Here is a 6,089-nt window from a genome sequence, read left to right as displayed (position 1 = left end):
TGTTGAGAGCTTACTTTGAAGCTATTTACAAACAGAAAGTGCTATTAACTCAAAAAATAATAAATACAGTGAAATTGGGAAGGTCAGCGCTTTGCAGAGCATGGCCAGACTTCTGCATTTCTACAGATAAATCCATCTGCAAGACAAAGAAGGCGAGCATAAAGGAAGAGCCTTAGGGGCTAGAAATTTTCAGGAAGCTGCATTTGTGCCCCTCACCTTCTCCAAAGCCTCAGGGAATAGAAAAATGTGACACCCAGGGAGCTGGCTCAACAGTGGGAGCAAATGAAGACCAGCAGGATAGTGGGAAAACAGTGAAGCAGAAGCCTCATTGCACTGTGAAATGCAGCCAAGGGAACTTTGGGAAGTTGGCTAAAGCTGGAAATGCTGTGTCATCTATTTTGCACACGCAGATGTGGAAAATACAACAAAGATCTGCACATTAAAGATCACACTGTTCCTGACCCCAGCTGATGGCAAGTTTATCTTCTGGGAGGGGAGAGTGAGCTTGTATCAGAGGACAGACATGTCAGATAAATCAACATTGTGGATGGAAGTCAACTTACAGTGCGCAGGTGAACAAACCAACCAAATCCTCAGAAAAAAATCTTACCCCTGAGGAGGACTAGTGTATCACCGTACTCAGAGTGGAAAGCTGGTGCAGCCCCTTTGCAGAGGAGATGAGCAAAGATAAAGTTCTGATGCAACACCAAACTATCTGAACTGAAAGTTGGTTAATTAAACCATGAAAGCCCAGTGACAAGAAATTCTTGATAGGTCCTCTCTGCTGAGTGCACAAAAGAAAAAGCGAGAGGAAGAAATTCTGGTGATGAATATGTTAAATTTGACATTCATATAGACTTATGTTTGGCCAGGCCTGATGGGGTTGAGCTACAAGTTGAGTGTGAGTAATACATTTTGAACTTTAATGGTGCACATTTCTGATATGACTCAAATGCACAGGAGTGCCAGAAAATACCGCAGGCTTTCCTGCCTCCAAGCACCTGACCTGGCACCAGCCTTCAAAGAGAAGGGCTGTGCCAGGTGTTATCATTTATTGCTCTATCACAACTTCCCAAACTTCCCTTTTTTAAAAAAGTCTTTGGAAATGATGACTTTTCTTTTAGGCAAATGTAGGCTGGTCTAGACATACCCATGATTGTGAAAAAGCTATGCAATACCATCCTTTTCTTTTAGGCTGCGCCTTAATAATACATAAATGAATAATAATATGATCTCTTCCCTCCAGAAAAAAATGAGCTTTGCCCTCATTGCAGATAATAAATTACAGGATAAATAATCTGTAATCTATCATGCTGAAATATCAGTTTGGCTACTATTGTTGCTTTTTAAGTATTTGTGCATTCAGGGCCACAGCAAAGGCAAAAACACCTGGTTCCCATTAAACTGTAGCAATCCACCAAAACATGCGTCTGTTTAACTGCAATGACTTATAAAAACGAGGCCTGCTCAGGTAGGCATGCCTTTGTGGCAAGAGAGTACCAAGAGCAGAAATTTCATGGGAAATTTATGAGGGTACCAAGAACAGAAATTTCCCTCCAGAATGTATAAAAGGAAGTAAGAGACTATTTTTTGAACGTTATCTGTCCAAATTTCCATCCTATTTATTCTACAGAATATCTCATTGCTCAGGGACTGGCTAAACATTGGTCAGTGGTGAGCAGTTGTATATTGTGCATGACTTATATTTCTTAATTTTATTCCTCTCTCTCTTTTTAATTATTATTATTATTATTATACTGTTGTTTTTAGTAATTGGTAGTAGTAATAGTAGTAGTAGTAGTAGTAGTAGTAGTAGTAGTAGTAGTAGTAATAGTAGTAATAGTAGTCTATTTTACTTTGTTTCAGTTATTAAACTGTTCTTATCTCAACCCGTGAGTTTTAATTTTTTTTTCTGATCCTCCTCCCCATTGTGAAGGTGTAAATGGGATGCATATTTTCACTCCTGAACATATAAAAGAAGTAATAGACTATTTTTGTATAATAGCTGACCAAATCACCAACAGAACATCTGGACTAAAGTTGCAAAGCAAACCAAACTATTACAGCTTTACATGAATACAAATGTTACTGAGTTTGCAGCAAGACAAATTTTTTGCACCCAATATCACTGCATTTTACACTCTTCTGTCACCAGTGTCAGGCAACAGGAAATTGAGTCCCACAAAAAATGATGTTAGCATGTGGGATCTCTGAGCAGACAATCTCATGCTATGCCGTACTTCATGCTGTGACCAAATTCTGCCCCACAGTGCTCAGCAGCACATCTGACAGAGGTCAGTAGGAAAAGCTTTGTTTCCGAAGCACAAAGCACCACACGGAGCTGTGCTCCTCTTAGCAGATCCCCAGCTCACTGGCTTTGCTTTACATTGTAAATGAGAAGGGGATTTTGACTCCTTCTTGTCTTGTCATGACACCCAGTAGCGGCTCTTTTAAAAAACAGTACCGGCTGGGAACTGGACTAACTCATGATGTGCATTTCTATGAGCTCATATGAATCCCTTGACATCAAGCCACAAACAGAGAACAAAACGTAAGATCCCCCTTCCCCGGTAATTCACCAGGGGAAATCTGGATTCCTGCCCAACACCCTATATGTGAAAAAAAAAAAAAAAAAAGTTGTGGGGAAAAAACCAGCCAAACCAGTAACAAAAATCATAATTGCTGTCAGAGATCAGGGGTGGTGGGAGGGAGGAGAGTTTGCATTCATAACATTCACTTTAGTGAAGCTGGAAGAGGGGGGCAGTCTGGATAGCATACGGTAGACTGCCTTTCAGTATTAGACAGAGGGAATTTTTTTGAAAATTAAGGTTAGTACAAAAAGAAATCATCGTAAAACTCCCAAGCAAAATTACTTGGTATTATTTTAGATTTGTCTTTGAAGGACGGTACAATAGGGTTGGTTTTTTTTAGTATAGATATAAGTATATATACATAGAGGCTTTTTTCCAATTGACATTCATCTTGGCAAATGGAGATGTAATCACATGGGGCTGCCCAGGTTTCCTACAGCAGCTGTTCAGTGGAAAAGGGCTGCAAGAGCCCATGGCAAGGGTGCTGGGCTGCCTGGGAGGCAGTGGATGGACAGCCATGGCTCAGACCAGACATCAGCAGCAGGCAGCTGCTGAAACCTGGGCAGACACATCGAGCTGGCTTGACCACAGCTTGAGGAGTGATAACATTTGTGTAGGACTGGGATGTGAGGTACATACGTGTGCCCTACTGCATTGAACAGCTAGATGAATAAACCACCTGAGACCTACAGGCAGTCTTCTCCAAAGCAACCATGGATGGTCAAGGAAAGGGGAGTTAATGAAACAGCAGCTCAATCAAACCCCTCATCTTTCTTACTATTCAGGTAGAACAGCCCTTCTGAACCAGGCAAAGGTTGATGCTATGAGTATTTATCACTGGGAGAAAGGATCAGTGTGGGAATGACTGGACAAGTTTAGTTTAGTCCATTGAATCCACTCCCAGATTTGCTGCTCTGTGTGTTAGAGGTGGGACCTGAGAAATGGAGCACTCCAATGTACTTTTAACTCCAGATTTTAAGTGGCCTTTGCAGTTTAATGTAATCTGAAATGATAACTTTGTGTTGTGGTTTTCTCTTTTGGTGGTATACATATTAGACTATAATCTTCTACTCAAGTATGCAGGATAAAATTATGCAGCCACTGCTCCCCACGGCTCTCACCTGAACAAACCATGCTTTATCACCATGATTAACTCCTGTGTACAAAATTATGCTTAGCATGATTTTTGAGGCATTATACCCAAAATACATGTTCAACATCTAAACACTAAGGAGGTCTCCGTGAACTCTCTCAAATACTGCCTTATCCCCAAAAGTACTTCATCACCTCTGTCAGTAAAATCTCCAAGTACTGAACACAGCTGTGGTGAGTCTGTGTCCCAGTTCCCACACTGCAGAAACCTTCCTGCTGCCAGTCTCAGCAAGACTCTCAAACAAACCTAGACACATGGATTGCCAGGTCTTGGCTCTACCAGATATCCCTGCTTGCTCATTGCCTCCTAAACATAGCTAGAGATGAGCAGGGTAAGTTTATAATTTTTGTTCAGTAGGTTGACTATCCTCTTAACATAGCTGCTCAAAAGTCCCTGCCATGCCTCTTCAGAAGAGGAGCTGAGCATCCAATATCACAGTCTCAGGTGGGAAAGACACCTCAGCATATCCCAAGAGCTTTGGTCTCATGATGGGGGCCTATTTTTGTGTGTTTATCCTAATCACTGGACTGCCTTTTCTCCTGTTCCTATCACCAGCAGTATAAAGGCCATAGCTGCCAGGTAATAGTGATTTAACTGACTTCAGACACCTTTGAGGAATGGGGTAGTAGAGATTAGGACAGTCTGCAGCAAGTGCAGGGACATCAGGATGAAAGCTGACAAAATGGTAATCAGGTCAGTAGCTCAGTGTTAGCTGTTTCAATCTAACACAGAACATGCTGTTTTATGACTCCAAACCTGTTGAGTGGCCTAGTACTTCAGATCATGCCACAGACTTGCCAGGCACAGTACTGAAACATCAAAAGATAAATCTATGTATTCTCTACACTGAAAATGTAGTAAGTGCTTTCTTCTTCTTCTCTGTATCATGTTATCCATGAATTGAGTGGTTATATCCCTGAGAAATGCAGAAATGTACATAATATCCTGATCATCTAATATTCATCTGAAGTATCCCTTCCTCAAATAAAATGAATGTATAAGCCTGCACAGCAATCCCTTCCTGCACTATATTACAAGGAATTCCAGTATAATACAAGTTGTCATTAAGCCATTTGTTTCATATTGGGATTGTTTAGCCTGGAGAAAAAGGGGTTGAAGAGAGACCTTATCATGCTCTACAGCTAAATTGAAAGGAGGTTGTATCCAAGTAAGAGTCAGTCTCTTCCCCCAAGTAAAAGTGAAAGGGCAAGAGGAAGTGACCTCAAATTGCATGAGGGGAGTTTTAGATTAGGTAACAGGAAAAATTCCCTCACTGAAATGATGATCACGCATTGGAACAGCCTGCCCAAGAAAATGTTTGAGTCCCCTGGGAGTGTTCAAAAAAGGTGTGGATATGGCACCTGGAGACATGGTTTAGTGGTATTAGGGTAACAGTCGGATTCAGTGATCTTGGCAATTTCTTCCAATTAACAATTCTATGATTCTGAAGAAAAAAAATCTCTGGCTATCAAAGATATGTGTCTTAGAAAAGAGCCTTCTTTTCTAAGTGAAGTGGTCACAAAAAGGGAGACTCCAAATAAAAGTTCTCTCTTGCAGAATAGGAAGGAAAAATAGATGAACTTGAAGAATTGTCTGGGTAAAGAGCAGAAAGCATCAAGAGGGTCAAAATCCCCTAGGGACATAAGGGAAATACCAGAGTATTTTTTAAAAAAGGCCCCATTAGCTTTAATGTTCCCACACAAGTAAATCACAAGAGACAGGCTGGGCACTCATTTACATGGGAGCTTCAGAATGAGACCAGCCTCATGTGACACAAGGGTTATGAGTAATGGGCCCAGAAAACAGCAGTGAAAAATCAGTGGGATCTGAGGCATTAGATCTGAAATCCTTCCTCCCTGCAGAAGTTGCAATTAACAGCAAGTTCAGCCTCCTGACACTGAGGGCATCATAATGGAAGTTCTGTCTTTTCAGTGAGCAGGGGCTGGTGGCTGCTGAGAGTGAATGCCATGAGCTGCCTCCATTTCTTGCTGCCTGGCTGCAGACATCCTTCCCAGTTTTTGCCTGCCCTTTCAGCACTGAGGTGTTTGCCTGGTGCAAAGTTCAATGAATTGCAGGGACGTGGGAGTTGTGTGAGTTGTAAAGAAGAGGTAAGGTCAACAGAGCCAGATTTTCTAAAAGAGAAATATGCTGTAAAGGTGGGGTTGGTAGGTCCAGCAGGCTGTGATTTGGGGGGGATAAGCTGCCTTCTAGGTTGTATGCTCTGAAAGCAGAGGTAAGCTCTGTGAGTACAGAGAGAGCTAGGCTATGGATTAAAGAGTTAACCAGGACAGACAGCAACTGAGCTGAGAGGTCATCCTCTTAGGAAAGTGTCCTCGACTGCACAG

The sequence above is a fragment of the Catharus ustulatus genome, chromosome 3 (genome assembly GCF_009819885.2).
Source record: "Catharus ustulatus isolate bCatUst1 chromosome 3, bCatUst1.pri.v2, whole genome shotgun sequence".
Classification (NCBI taxonomy): domain Eukaryota; kingdom Metazoa; phylum Chordata; class Aves; order Passeriformes; family Turdidae; genus Catharus; species Catharus ustulatus.
Note: the sequence above shows the minus strand (reverse complement) of the source record.